This window comes from Carcharodon carcharias, chromosome 29 (genome assembly GCF_017639515.1).
Source record: "Carcharodon carcharias isolate sCarCar2 chromosome 29, sCarCar2.pri, whole genome shotgun sequence".
NCBI lineage: Eukaryota > Metazoa > Chordata > Chondrichthyes > Lamniformes > Lamnidae > Carcharodon > Carcharodon carcharias.
This window is the reverse complement of record NC_054495.1, coordinates 4,141,217-4,157,112: the sequence shown is the minus strand read 5'-3', so window position 1 is coordinate 4,157,112 and position 15,896 is coordinate 4,141,217. Positions and strand designations below refer to the sequence as shown.

The window sequence follows — 15,896 nt, the reverse complement described above, 5'->3', positions numbered from 1 at the left end:
AGGTCCATGTTTGAGGGGTCAGTGTTTGAGTGGGTTCGTCAGTGATGGAGTCAATCACTGAGGGGGTCTGTATCTGAGGGGTCAGTGTGTGTGAGCAGTCAGTGACTGAGGGGGTTTAGTCAGTGAGGGAGTCAGTCACTGAGGATACTGTCAGTTATTGACGGGACAGTCAGTGAGGGGTCAGTGTGTCAGGCATCAGTGAGTGAGGGGTCAGTGTTTGAAGGGGTTAGTCACTGAGGGAGTCAGTCACTGAGGGGTCTATCAGTGAGGGGTTAGTTAGTGAGCAGTCAGTGAGTGAGGGGTTCAGTGAGTGAGGGGTGAGGGAGTGAGTGGGTTCAGTGAGTGAGGGGTGAGGGAGTGAGTGGGTTCAGTGAGTGAGGTGTCAGGGAGTGAGGGGATTCAATGAGTGAGGTGTCAGGGAGTGAGGGGGTTCAGTGACAGGTGTCAGGAAGTGAGGGGGTTCAGTGAGTGAAGGGTCATGCTGTGATCAGGGTGTCTGGGCTCACTGCTTTCTGTGCTAAGAGATTATGAACAGTCAGTGACATCCTGCTGCATGCAGAATGTCCTCAAATAATTTCGCAGAGCTCAGCAGATTCTCCTGTTTCTGACTGGGATGAGAATCCTGCTCTGAGACCCAGCTGGTGTGTTTACTCTGTAGAACCTTCAGTCCATTACATTGAGGAAACACTGATCCTCGGTTCAAAGTATTCGATCCAGAATTGGGATTCAAACTTTTTATTAAATTCCATTAAAAAGATTGTTTACTTCCACTTCTGTCATGATGCCCACCTCACTCCGACTTACAAAACATTTTTTCTTATTCTTTCATGGGATGTAGGTGTAGTTGGCAAGGCCAGCATTTATTACTCATTCCTCATTGACCCTGGAGGTAGTGAGCTGCCTTCTTGAACAGCTACAGTCCATCTGGTGCAGATACATCTAGTGCTGTTCATGCAATCCTTAACCCAACCCCCTAGATTCACCTTGATCCTTTGCTGCTTCCATCAATTCTGACTTGTCCAATACCCTCCCATTTTCATCCTCATTCACTTGCTGGTCATTCCCAACATCATTGGCCTGCACCATCTCCCTAATCGTCAATTAACCACATTTAGAACTTACTCGAATCTACTTTGGAAACCTCTTTCAGCTTTTCCTTCCCCCTCCCATCCAAGTCATTTGTGCATCATCCCCCTTTGTTCCAACATCAGTGACAGAGCCATCAAGTCTGCTCCCAAACAGATGGTAATTCGGAGGAAACTCCAGGTGCATACTGTCCCTCTCTCTCAGCTTAATGCACTCTCTAAAGTTTTGGAGCACAAAACAACTGCAGCTGTCATGTGATCAATGTATTCCATATCTTTCTCACTCATATGCAGATATAAATATGCAGCCTTTCTGTATTTCAAAAACATTTCATATAAGCTTCATTTGAATAAAATCTTTGAAATTTATCCTGTGCTGACTGAATAACACATCCTTGGGAATATCTTGGTACAGCACAGAGTTTTTAGAGTATCTGCAAGCTTTGCCTAAAAGTTCAATGAAAGCAGTAAATGACCGGAAAGACCATCTGATGGACGTATTTCATCATTTTATTGTGAAAACATGCAGATTTTTTTGTTTTTTTTAAACTCTTTTTATAGGGCTTTACCAGCAGAAATAAATGCTATTTTATAAATGCTCATAATGTACTTTAAGATGAAAAGTTAATAGAGCATGATCTCATGCACACAGATGTATGGATTTTAATAAGACACAAATAAAGGAATAAGCTGAAGGACAGAGAATCTCCCTGCTGAATCAGGAATAAAAGATTCATGGAGGAGTCACTGAAGGCATAAGCCAGACCTCGCAGAGAGAGAAACACATTTGCAGGTTTAATTAGGTTGTGCAATCATTTCTAAAGATGGTAAATGGTTGAAATCATTCCTGAAATACTATAACATACGGCCAGGCTCATCACTGAGCCACACATTGTTCATTCATATAACACCCAGCCAATAGCCTGATTTCCTGGTTTCACCCAGTCCCAAAGAGAACCTCAGGCTGGTCTGAAATTACAGCCTGCATTGGTTTTAATGTAACTGTCGGAATCACACCATTTATAAAGTTATTGTCTTCAGTCCTGACCACAAACTTCATTCCCTTATCACTCCTCCCATCTCTCTTCCTGGTAACTGTCTGAGACTGAACCAGACTGTTAAGCACCTTGGTGTTATAGAAAGTGGGGATAACAAAAGGGGATAAACCAATGAATAAATGAATAAAAATAAGTGGATAAAAAATAAAAATGAATTTTGAAAATAGGAGATTAAAAAGGGGCAAAGATAGAGGAGAGAGAGTCCAGAGGGCTGTAAAGTGCTTCGTCGGAAGATGAGGTTGTTCCTCCAGTTTGCTTTGGGCTTCACTGGAACATTGCAGCAGGCCAAGGATGGACATGTGGGCATGAGAGCAGGATGGTGTGTTAAAATTGCAAGCTACAGGAAGGTCTGGGTCATGCTTGCAGACAGACCGAAGGTGTTCCCCAAAGTGGTCACCCAGCCTACGTTTGGTCTCTCCAATGTAGGAGACCGCATTGGGAGCAGCGAATGCAGTAGACCAAACTGAAGGAGCTGCAAATGAAGCGCTGTTTCACCTGAAATGAGTGTTTGGGCCCTGGATGGTGAGGAGGGAGGGGGTAATGGGGCATGTGTTGCACCTTCTGTGGTTGCATGGGAAGGTGCCGTAGGAGGGGGATGAGCTGTTGGGGATGATGAAGGAGTGAACCATTGTGTCACGGAGGGAACGATCCCTACAGAACGCTGGGGAGGGGAGATGATGAGGGGAAGATGTGTTTGGTGGTGGCATCATGCTGGAGTTGGTGGAAATGGCGGAGGATGATCCTTTGAATGCGGAGTCTGGTGAGGAGAAAATTGAAGACAAGGGGGAAACTTTCATGGTTCTGGGAGGGAGAGGAAGGTGTGAGGGCCGAGGCACAGGAAATGGATCAGACACGGTTGAGGGCCCTGTCAACCACAGTGGGTGGGAAACCTTGGTTCAGGGGGAAGGAAGCCATGTCAGAAGCATTGTTTTGGAAAGTGGCATCATCGGATCAGATGCGATAGAGGTGAAGGAACTGAGCAAATGGGATGGAGCCCTTACAGGAAGCAGTGTGTAAGGAGCTGTAGTCAAGGTAGCTATGGGAGTCAGTGGGCTTGCAATGAATATTGGTGGACAGTCTACTACCAGAAATGGAGACAGAGAGGAAAGGGAGGGAAGTGCTGCAGATGGACCATGTGAAGGGCATAGAGGGGTGGAAATTGGAAGCAAAATTCTGCCCAATGTATTTTCATGTTGTGTCATTTAAGGTGAACTCAGTCGGTCACTATAATAGAGAAACAGGATTTGTTACACAGTTCTATGTAAGATTAGGTGTATTCATTATTCTGCTGTTCTGAGGTATTCATTTATGTTTCTGACCGTATTTTCCAATGCGTGCAAAATGAGCACACATCTGGTCTGATCTATCGTATCGCTATTCCATTCATTTGAAATGGCAAATATGCTGCGCTTCTCCATCCCAGTTTCTTCTGACAACTTTACAAACTAAGAGAAAAAGGAGAGAGAGTGAGATAGAGCCAGGTTATAAAAATTATAAACTAGTCATGCCGATCATATTTCTGGATCATAAATCTGAACTCTGACTCAATGGAAAAACAGACTATCTGGTCATTTAACTAATTTCTATCCATGGGAGCTTGCTGCACACAAATTGTCTCTTGTGTTTTTCATATTATAACAGTAGCTGTACTTTATTGGTTGTCAAGAGCTTTGGGACACCCTGAGGTTGTGAAAAGTGCTATATACAGACCAGTCTATACAAATATGTGACAGCCAATTTCTGCATAAACAGCAAATAAAGTAATTCATTTCATAATCCGGACTTTGCAGTGTACAAGGAAGGATAAATATTGGCAAGGACACAGGAGAGAATAGTAGCATGAGATCTGTGTCCACCTGAGAGGCAGATAGAGCCACAATTAAGCTTCTTACTCAAGTAATGGTACCTCCAAACGTTCAGCATTCCCTCAGTACTGCATGGAGTGCCAATCTAGAATTTAAGTTCATGTTTCTGAAGTGGGCTGTATACCCACACCCTTTGACTCAGGTGAGAGTGCAACCCACTGAGCCCGTCCTTGAGAAGACCATGCATGTTCGACTGGCTGCCTGCATTCGTTCAGAGTGAGAGGTCTCAAACTAAATCCTGCCTCCTGTACTGAATGCATTTCAGTAACTCTAATCCAGTTACCTTCTCCTGTAGTGCCTTGTATTGATAAATGTAACTATCGTCTTTCTCTGGTATCCCTAATCGGTCAAATTTGGTCCCAATCACAGTCCTGTAAATATCTGAAAAGAGATTTGAAAATATGAACATTAAACATGAACCTGAATAATAACAAAGATTATATCGGAAGAAATTAAAAGAGACTTACATTTTTGTGCCACAATGGTTTGCATGTCCTTAAACTGTGTCTTCATAACCCCACTGATGTTGTCTATCGTGTCCAGGTCAACAATGAATGCGACTCCATGAATTACATTTTCCAGAATGACTTGATACTTGCTATCATCCAAATCAGGATTTAAATTGTCCAACTATAATAAAGAGCAAAATGAAATAGTTATACTAATAGCCACCAATGGCACAGAGGTTTACTATGGCTGAACACTAAGGCAAATGTTTATTGGCAGGATTCCCAGGTCTATCAGACACAGCCCATTCACCTCATTCACCAGTGCTACTGAGATCCTCATTGCTCCTATCTCAGCATCAACTTTAGATATCAGTCAGGGTTTCTCTCTCTTTCTCCATCAAACTCTAACTTTGTCTCTTCCTCTCCTGCTCTGTACTTTGCGCCATTTCATTTCCTTCCTATATCCATTTATCTCTTGGTTACTCTGTCCCTGTGTGTAATCCTTGGACTTTGTGCAATATTTCTCGAATACTCCATCCCTGTATGTTATTTTTGAACTCCTCTTTATGTTTTACTGTCTCGGTGTGTTACTCTGGGACTCTACTCCTTGTTTTCTGGTTACTCTGTTCCCTTGTGTAACTCTGTTCCGCGTCTTATTATTAGAATAATTTAAAGTGGCTCGAATGGTTAGGATATCCAAACTTCCCTTGCTCCAGTGCTTTAGCCAGAGAGTGAACATGGAGAAAGGGTGAGAGTGGGGAATGACTTTTGTGTGTGCGTGTGAACAAAAAACAATTTGGAAACTTGAAAAGAGTGAGGATTAACATCCAGCTCAAGAGATGATTCGTACCAAGATAAGAAACTAGATGCTAGGTGAACCACATACCTAACATACAAGGTCACAAGTTGGATGGTATAACATGTAAAGGATTAGATGGGGTGAGAGGTGATTAAAACACTGCGTAAGCAGCTCTGTTTGTGGGGAATATTGTTCTGAATATGTGCAAACCAAGAGAGATGAATACAGCTACATTATCCAAAATCTACTGACCGATAACCAGAAATATCAGAAAACCTGCCATTTTTCTCTTGAGAGACACTCCCAGAACAGAGTAAATGTGTGAATGAAGAGACCATTCTCGGGCTAATCCCAGAGGGTGGAAGCAGTGAGAGTTGTGCACAGGACCTTAATACTTCAGTTTCTAAAGGCAATCAATAAGTAAGCCTCGGTTCAATTCCCAGTGTGTGTTAAATCAGCTGATCGGAATGATACAAAATTGGCTTCAGGGATCTTGGCTGTTGAATATAAATTCAGCCAGCATTCTCTCTCTTGGTATCTGTACCCTCATATACATACATCTGTTTTTCCAGGGAGATTCTTTTGAGGGATGAATTGAACATTTCTGTGGTGAGAAGCAAATATCTGATTGTTTTCTCATGACTTGAAAATGACACAAAGAGCCAGCACCAATAGTCTTTCACAAAACAAATGTAAATGCAAGTTTGTTACTTCTATATCAGAGTCTGTCCAATGTACTACCTGACAGTGCATCAGCACATTTCTCCAAATCTCCAGCATTAGATTGTCATGTTTGGGATTTTAGTGAATAGAATTATGGTTACATTCTTTTCATGTTTAATAGTGACTTCTGTGCTAACAATGCTACAGTGAGTTGGGAGAGGGGAATCAATCATACACTCAAGTTGCCTGTTCCACTGGTGGTAATCCAAAATTCAGTCTGGTCTCAGTCACGGGGGTGCTGGATTTTAAACATGGGATTATCATTGTACTAAAAAACATGAAACTGTGGCTGTTGGAAATGTGAAATAAAGACAAAAAGTGCAAGAAATACACAGCAGGTCTGGCAGCATCTGTGCAGAGAAAAGGAGGGGTTGGGGGGGTGGGGTGGTAATTCTGTCAACAGCCTTCTGTTCCTGTCAGTGTAACCGGTGGCATGCACGGGAGAGACCTGCGATTCTTCGGCGGGGGATGTTTTTACTTGTGAAACCCACTGTCAGATGGCAATGCTACAGGCGAGCCTCCTGGACAAATAGAGAGGTTCTGCATCACTGTCAAAACTTTCCTGACCAACTCCATTGCCATTAACATCAGGCTTATTGAGAGCACAAAGGTGGCATGCATGTTTTTCAAATTAATATTCGCTTGTAAATATTTCATATTCTGGAAGCCTTGTGATGAAGTGGGTAGTGTCCCTGCCTCTGAGCCAGAAGCTCCGGGTTTGAGTCCCACTCCAGGATTTGATGGTCAAGAAAGGTATGTTCTTAACGCAGCCAAACAGTTTGAGCATCAACTTGTAAATCCTTCCAACACATGCAAATAGCATGTGTTAAGAGTGGGAGAGATTCCTGATCAGCCATGTGATGGAAAGAACATTACAGCCTCAACCATTACTCCAGGGTACAACATGCATGTCAAAGTGTATGTTGCCAGAGCAACTTGGACTCCTTGGAGGGGGGAACACAGTTGTCTGGATGGCTGGTGTGGATCAGATTGGTCCAAACAGCACGAGGGTTTGATCCATTTTCTGGGTGGTGGATTCAGAACCTGTATTACTTTACCCATGGTATTTTTTTAATCGTTCATGGGATGTGGGTGTCACTGGCTAGGACAGCATTTATTGCTCATCCCTAAAAGCTGTTGAGAAGGTGGTGGTGAGCTGCCTTCGTGAACCACTGCAGTCCACAGTGCTGTTAGGGAGTGAGTTCCAGGATCTTGCTGTGGGTCAGACCTGCCCTTGGATAGCGAACTGAAGATGATGAACAAATATTTTACTTTACATTGGTTTTCACTTTATTCGTGTGTACTTCATCATTATTTGTTGAGATTAGCTTAGTCAGAAAGCTAAATGTACTGGCGCATCTCATTGTTGACATGCATTGATGTCACAGGGGAGTCAGGGGCATATCCTTTATTCTGGAAGAAAGAATGTTTTGTTTTTTTGTTCACTCTTTATCAAATGTTCATGCTAGTGTCTAGCATTGCATTCACCACTCTGTGAGACTTCCTTACCTGAAACTTTTGACATAATTTACAGTCAACAGCATTTCTTTGCACTTATTTGACATCAATTGTGCTCAAAACCAATTATTTACCTGTCATTTAACATTGCAAGTAGCGTAAGTGACATCATTGTCATCAAATATGAACTATCTCGGCCTCCTCCGGAGGTACCCAGCATCATTGATGCCAGTCTTCAGCCAATTTGATTCACTCCACATGATATCAAGAAACGGCTGAAGGCAATGGATACTGCAAAGGCTATGGGCACGGACAATATTCCTGCAATAGCACTGAAGACTTGTGCTCCTGAACTTGCCGCACCCCTAGCCAACCTGTTCCAGTGCAGCTACAACACAGGTATCTATCCAGCTATGTGGAAAGTTGCCCAGATATGTCCTGTCCACAAAAAGCTGGACAAACCCAACCCGGTCAATTACTGCCTCATCCGTCTACGTTGATCATCAGTAGAGTGATGGAAGGGGTCAGCAACAGTGCTATCAAGCAGCATTGGCTTCGCAATAACCTGCTCACTGACACTCAATTTGGGTTCCGCCAGGGCTACTCAGCTCCTGACCTCATTACAGTCTTGATTCAAACATGGACAAAAGAGCTGAACTCCAGAAGGGAGGTGAGAATGATTACCCTTGACATCGAGGCAGCATTTGACCGAGTGTGGCATCAAGGAGCCCTAGCAAAACTGGAGTCAATGGGAATCAGGGGGGAAACTCTCTGCTCGTTGGAGTCATTCCTAGCACAAAGGAAGATGGTGGCAATTGTTGGAGGTCAGTCAACTCAGCTCCAGGACCTCACTGCAGGAGTTGCTCAAGATAGTGTCCTAGGCCCAACCATCCTCAGCTGCTTCATCAATTACCTTCCTTACATCGTAAGGTCAGAAGTGGGGATGTGCAGTCATCAGCGAACAATGTTCAGCATCATCAGCAGCTCCTCAGATCCTGAAGCAGTCCATGTTCAAATGCAGCAAGGCTTGGGCAAGTAACACTCGCAACGCATAAGTGCTAGGCAATGATTATCTCCAACAGGACAGAATCTGACCATCATCCCTCGACATTCAATGGCATTACCATTGCTGAATTCCCCTCGCTATCAACATCCTGGGGGTTCCCATTGACCAGAAGCTGAACTGGACTAGCCACATAAATACTGTGGCTTCAAGAGCAGGTCAGAGGCTAGGAATCCTGCAGCAAGTAACTCACCTCCTGACTCCCCAAAGCCAGTCCACCATCCATGAGGCACAAGTCAGGAGTGTGATTGAACACTCTCCATTTGCCTGGATGAGTGCAGCTCCAACATTCAAGAAGCTTGACACCATCCAGGACAAAGCAGCCTGCTTGATTGGCAACCCATCCACAAACATTCTCTCTCTCTATCACCGATGCACAGTGGCAGCAATGTGTACCAACTACAAGATGCACTGGAGGAACTCAAAAAGGCACCTTAGACAGCACTTTCCAAACCCACGGCCACTGCCAACTAGAAGGACAAGGGTAGCAGATACATGGGAACCCCACCACCTGGAAGTTCCCCTCCAAGCCACTTACCATCCTGACTTGGAAATATATTGTCATTCCTTCACTGCTGCTGGGTCAAAATCCTGGAATTCCCTCCCTAACTGCACTGTGGGTGTACCTACACCTCAGGGACTGCAGCATTCAAGAAGGCAGCTCACCACCACTTTCTCAAGGGCAATTAGGCATGGGCAATAAATGCTGGCCTGGCCAGTGACGCCCACATCCCATGACTGAGTTAAAAATATTTCCCAAAACCACAGCGGTCAAATAATTGTGATAAGTAAAATTACTTACCTGAAACATTCTGACACCAGAAATAATCAGAGTTTGTTCTTTCTATTTCTGGATTTCTGTATATTCAAACCTCCTAAAACTGAACTAACTTCAGAAAAAGCATGCTCTATTTTAACAAATATTTTGATAAGCTAGTGTTCTGTCTTTTTTCGTAACCTGCAACTAGCGCAGCACCCCGACCCCTCTCCTCCTCTCCCTCACCACCTCCACACTCCCTGTCCCTGCAACACCCACCCCTCAGGTTGCAGCAGTTTTCTTCCCCACTCCCCCCTCCAGAGCAATTTTCTTTCACCACCTCCCACCCTCCCTGCCGAACCCCCCTCCATTCCACCTTGCCAGATTGCAGCAGATTACTTCCCCCTCTCCCCCTCCCTTTTCCCCCTCTCTTTAGCCTCCCCCTCTCCTCTCCCCCCTCTCTCTACTCCCTCTCTTCACCCATTTCTTTCCCCTTCTCCTCTCCATCCCCTCTCGACCATCCCTCACATCCCCCTCTCTCTCCACCCTCCTCTCCCGACCACTCCCAAAGAGTTCAGCTTACAGGAAGTTGGGCCGGGGCGGTGAATGGAGGAAATCGTCAGGGGGAGGGAAGGGGGCTCAGAGTTCAGCAGTGAGGCAGCACCCCAGAGTTCAATGCCAAGGCCTGAGGTTCCAAGACTGTTTTTGGGGGATGGGAGTGGGTTGTAGGCCCCAAAATAGTGGGTGGTGTATGGGCCTTGAGTGTGTTTGGGAGGGTGGGGTGGAGAGGAGGTGTGTAGTCCCCTAGACTGTGTGTGGGAGTGGGTTACAGGCTCCGAGACTGTGGAGCCCCATGACTCTGGGGACGGGGTGGGATATTGGACCCTAGAAAGGGGGAAAGGGAACCACTAGGGAATGCTGAGTGGGGATTGGGGTGGCTGAAGGGGAAGGAGGCACCAGAGCATTCGGGACAATGAGACTAATGCCGATCGTCTCATTTCATGCATGTTTTTTTTCCAGGGATGACAATTAATGAGTGAATAAAATTCATTTAGAACTGATGGGGATCTTGTGGTGCTCTCTACCATGCGTAGTGGAAAGGTTCTTGGACGAAATGAAAAAACTGAATAAATAATATTACATAATAATATATATTATATTATTACTATATAAATAATAATTACTTATTATTTAAGCAATTAATTTCCTTATATTTTTCAATGCAGGTTGCTGAGCATATTTGATGCCTTTGAGCGCATTTGATAGCTTTGAGTGCGTTAGATAACTTTAAGCACACTCAATGCCTTTGAAAACACTTGGTCCCTTTCAGTGCCTTGTCTCTCTGATTGCATTTGGTGTCAAAGATGGCAAAATGCTGCTGACTATATGAAAAACTTATTCCAAATTAGGACATTTGATGTCCAATGATTGCTTATCGTTTTTGAGTGCATTTGAACAGAACACAGTCAGAATTTTTGGATACGGATGGCTGAACTTGCAGGCTCAGCTGGCCCTCCCTTCCATGCATTGTAAAGAATTTTGTCTGAGATCACTCTCAGTGGGGCTAATTGAATTGTCACAGGTGAACTCACAGCCCTGTAAGAACTCTGCCAGCCAACATCCTGAGATAAACACACATTTGGACAGTTATGTCACTCCCATTTAGACCTTTCATTTTCTTAATTTGACTGGCTATTCCTCCAACCCCTCAACCCCCAACTACACCCATAACGCCAGACCCTTCCCACTTCTGTCTTCCATCACACTGACCCCTCTCTCTGTCCTCCCTTTGATTTCTCATCCACTACTCTGTGACCCCGATCCCACTCCATAAACCCCACCCGCCTCACCACTGATTCAGCCTGGTGCTGAGCCTCAATGCAAACTGCCACCCTCCTGCTCCACTCTCTTGTGCTGTAGAATTAAACAAGGAAAATCACTGACCTTACACACAACTGCACAAAGCCCACTGGTGCTTGCAACCTTTAAACAAACGTGAACTGTGTGCCCTGAACTTCTCATGCACTGCTGACTCTGTCTTGAAGGTAGGATGTAATTAATTAATAAAACAGTTTTGTAATAATGAGCATTCATGGAACACAAATATATTACAGATATGAACTAGCCACAGGCCGGTGTAATGCATGAAACACCACAAACACGCTGTGACTTTATCTCTGCATCTCAACCCACCATTGGGAAATTGCAATTTCACATCCCATCTAAGTCACCCCAAACGCCATCTTCCCTGCTCTATCGGGCTCCAAAAAAATTCCCTCAGAGTTAATATTTCAAGTCAAATATGACTTCTTCAGAATTCAACACACAATGCATTGTTTCCTCCAAATTTTAGAGTACTCATGGGTAGTCCGATGTCCTCTGGCCGGAGCAATAGCCACAAAACGGCAAATCAAATCTGCTGGAATTTTATGTTGGAAACTGGTTGTATTAATCGCTTGCCTTCTTATGTAATACTGAAGAAAGTTATAGAATGACAATACAGTTAAGAGTCAATGGTTGTTCAAAATCACTTAAGCCTGAGTCACGTGAAGATTGTTTGTTCCAGAATAACAACATTTCATTGTGATTATAGCATAGGAAAAAAATGCTAATATTTGCTATGGGGCTTTTTTCAATGTTTGTCAATTACTCTGTCCTTGTCTGTTACTCTTGGACTTTCTCTGTTTCCGTCACCGTGTGTTATTCTTCAACCTTTCGACGTATTACACTGTCCCTGTTTGTTACTCTTGGATTATACCCTGTTTCTTATTTACTCTGCCTCTGCCTTGGGCTTATCTCTATGTTTCTTTTCACCGTTTTATTGTTGGATTATTCCATATGTTATTGTCTATTTGTGTTACTCTGCACCTTTGCCACATGATGTCAATCACTTTGTCGCCATGTGTTACTCTTTGGCTTTCTTACTTTTCAATCTTTCTCTATGTTACATTGTCCCGCTGTGTTAGTCTTGCATGTTTCTAAGAGTTTCTCGATTACTCTGTTCCTCTTGGACGATTTCTGTTTCTAGGTTACTCTGTCTCTACATGTTACTCTGCACTTTTCTCTACCTTTCTCTGACCCTGCTTGTAAATCTTGGATTTCTCCCTATTTTACTCGGTCCCTATGTTACTCCAAGACCCAAAAATTGGATAATGCTGGATAATGCCACACCCGTTTGAGGAAATGCAGACAGCATCAAACTTCGATTGGCCTTCTCATCATTCTGGCATGCAGCCCAGCGCTAATTTCACTGTTGATTGGTTGCACACTCATCAAGTGACTGTTGGGTGCATGCGTGGCTAGCACAAGTTGAAGTTAGCTTGCACTGCTTAGAGGCAGCCTGGAGATCTTAAAAGGGAATTGTGTTCTGGCTGCAGCCGCTGGTGGTGTCCAAATGTGATTTTCACAAGGAACAAAGTGTAACTACGGAACAGCTGGTCCCAGGTTCACTGATGGTGCACTGGAGGCCTTGGTGCAGGAGGCAGAAAGGAGGAGAGGCATGATGTTTCTGTAAGGGGCCAGGAGACCCTCAAAGCACACACTGTGAAGGGAATAACAGGTCAATTCAGGACTATGATCCCGAGGACCTGGCTGCAGTGCTGCAAATTAAGTTCAGTGATCTTACACAAACGGTCAAGGTCATGTAATACACCTTCAAATGCTATATCAAATATCATCTCCGATCCACCACACTAACCCTGCAAGCTGCTCAATGCACCACACCCACACACAGCACCATCGTTCATGTGTCAGCAATCTCCAACATTCACGTGCTTGCACACGAACAGGAGAGAGCTCATCCTGAGTGAGACACAGCCAGAGTGGATATTGACAATTTGGTGCACAGTGGGAATTGAACTAAGCGTGGGCGGTCCAAGAGAAACAGGCAGGTAGTTCAGGAGTCCCCTGGGATCCTGCTTGCAAATCGGTATTCCATTTTGGAGGCTCATGAGGGTGCTGGTTCCTCGAAGGATTGTGGACAGAGCCAAGCTTCTGGCACCACAAGCAGCCTGTCTGTGCAGGAGAGGAGGAAGAGCAATAGTAATAGGGGATTCTATAGTCAGGGGAACAGATAGGTGCTACTGTGGCCATCAACGTGACCCCAGGATGGTATGTTGCCTCCCTGGTGCCAGGATCCAGGATGTCACTGAATGGTTATAGGGCATCCCGAAAGGGAGGGTGATAAGGCAGAGGTCATGGTATATGTTGGTACCAATGACATAGATAGAAAGTGGGATGAGGTCTTGCATCAAGAATTCAGGGAGTTAGGCAGTAGACTAAAAAGCAAGACCTCTCGGGTTGTAATCGCTGGATTAATTCCAGTGCCACGTGCCAGCGAGCTCAGAAATAGAAGAATACCGCAGATGAATACGTGGCTTAAGAATTGGTGCAGGAGGGAGGGTTTTAGATTTCTGGGACCGTTTCTGGGGAAGGTGGGACCTGTACAAGTGGGACGGTCTCCATCTGAACCAGAGCGAGACTAACATCCTTGTGGGCGGGTTTGCTAATGCTGTTGGGAGGAGTTTAAACTAATTCGGCAGGGGGAGGTGACACGGAATGTTAGCAGAATAGGGACACATCATAATACAGTAAAACAATCAAATCAGAGGGAGTACAGTTGCATTAAACTTCAAAGGAGAGGGAGGAAGGCAAGGCTGGATGGCCTCTACTTTAATGCCAGGAGTATTACAGGAAAAATGGATGAGTTAAGGGTGAGGATTGACATGTGGAATTGACGTGGTTGCGGGAGGGGCAGGATCGGCAACTCAACATTCCGGCGAGACAGGGGAGGGGGTAAAAGAGGAGGAGGCATTGCATTATTAGTTAAAGAGTCAGTTACTGCAGTAAGGAGAGATGATATCTTGGAGGGGGCATCGCATGAAGCTTTGTGGGTAGAGCTTAGGAATAAAAAAGGGGCAGCCACATTGTTAGGTCTTTATTATAGATCCCCCAGATAGTGGGAAATTGAGGAGCAAATATGTTCACAATTTGCGGAGATGTGTAAAAACAGCAACAATAGGTTAATTATATTAGGTGATTTCAACTTTCCCAACATTAATTGGGATAGACACAGTGATCAAAGCAACTTACTTTGCGTCGATAGTCAGACGGTGGACGTTATCCTTCGCCGAGTAAGCTGAAATGAGAATTGAATATATTAAATATCTTTAAATATGAAAATGAATTATTAGTCACAGTATAGTATAAAGTTGCTAACTTACAGCTTCCCATGTCTGAATTCACCGCAATTCTAAACTGCGACTGTGTCAGGTTCTGAAATTTCAAGTCTATTTCTTAGTTTCACTTTCTGTTTTCCAATGTTATAAGACCATAAGACATAGGAGCAGAAATTAGGCCAATCAGCCCATTGAGTCTGCTCTGCCATTCAATCATGGCTGATAAGTTTCTCAACCCCATTCTCCCGCCTTCTCCCCATAACCTTTGATCCACTTACCAATCAAGAACCTATCTATCTCAGTCTTAAATACACTCAATGACCTGGCCTCCACAGCCTTCTGTGGCAATGAATTCCATAGATTCACCACTCTCTGGCTAAAGAAGTTTCTCCTCATCTCTGTTCTAAAAGGTCTTCCCTTTACTCTGCGGCTGTGCCCTCGGGTCCTAGTCTCTCCTACTAATGGAAACATCTTCCCCACGTCCACTCTATCCATGCCTTTCAGTATTCTGTAAGTTTCAATCAGATTCCCCTTCATCCTTCTAAACTCCATCGAGTACAGACCCAGAGTCCTCAAATGTTCCTCATATGTTAAGCCTTTCATTCCTGGGATCATTCTCGTGAACTTCCTCCGGACCTTCTCCAGGGCCAGCACATCCTTCCTGAGATACGGGGCCCAAAATTGCTCACAATATTCTAAATGTGGCCTGACCAGAGCCTTATAAAGCCTCGGCAGTACGTCCCTGCTTTTATATTCTAGTCCTCTCGAAGTAAATGCCAACATTGCATTTGCCTTTCTAACTACTGACTCAACCTGCAAGTTAACCTTAAGAGAATCCTGGACTAGGACTTCCAAAGTCCCTTTGCACTCCAGACTTCTGAATTCTTTCCCCATTTAGAAAATAGTCTATGCCTCTATTCTTCCTACCAAAGTGCATGACCTCACACTTCGCCACATTGTATTCCATCTGCCACTTCTTTGCCCATTCTCCTAACCTGTCCAAATCCTTTTGCAGCCTCCCCACCTCCTCAATACTAGCTGTCCCTCCACCTTTGTATCATCTGCAAACTTAGCCAGGATGCCCTCAGTTCCTTCATCTAGATCATTAATGCATAAAGTGAAAAGTTGTGGTCCCAACACTGACCCCTGCGGAACTCCACTGGTCATTGACTGCCAACCTGAGAAGGACCCCCTTATCCCCACTCTCTGCCTCCTGCCAGACAGCCAATCTTCTATCCATGCTAGTACCTTGCCTCTAACACCATGGGCTCTTATCTTACTGAACAGCCTCCTGTGCGGCATGTTGTCAAAGGCCTTCTGGAAGTCCAAGTAGATAACATCCATTGGCTCTCCTTTGTCTAACCTACTCATTACCTCCTCAAAGAATTCTAACAGATTTGTCAGGCATGACCTCCCCTTGATGAAACCATGCTGACTTTGCCCAACTTTACCATGCACTTCC

At 44.5% G+C, this 15,896-nt stretch overlaps 1 long non-coding RNA gene across 1 annotated transcript; it reads right to left on the bottom strand.

Annotated features, from left to right (window-relative positions):
- Nucleotides 1–1,577: 1,577 nt before the first annotated feature.
- On the bottom strand, nucleotides 1,578–14,560 carry LOC121271119. The gene is made up of 5 exons (XR_005941670.1): nucleotides 14,480–14,560; nucleotides 14,349–14,394; nucleotides 4,476–4,638; nucleotides 4,292–4,389; nucleotides 1,578–3,588 (listed from the first exon to the last, which is right to left on the bottom strand). It is a non-coding gene; the product is annotated as an uncharacterized LOC121271119 (long non-coding RNA).
- Between the last annotated feature and the right edge of the window lie 1,336 nt (nucleotides 14,561–15,896).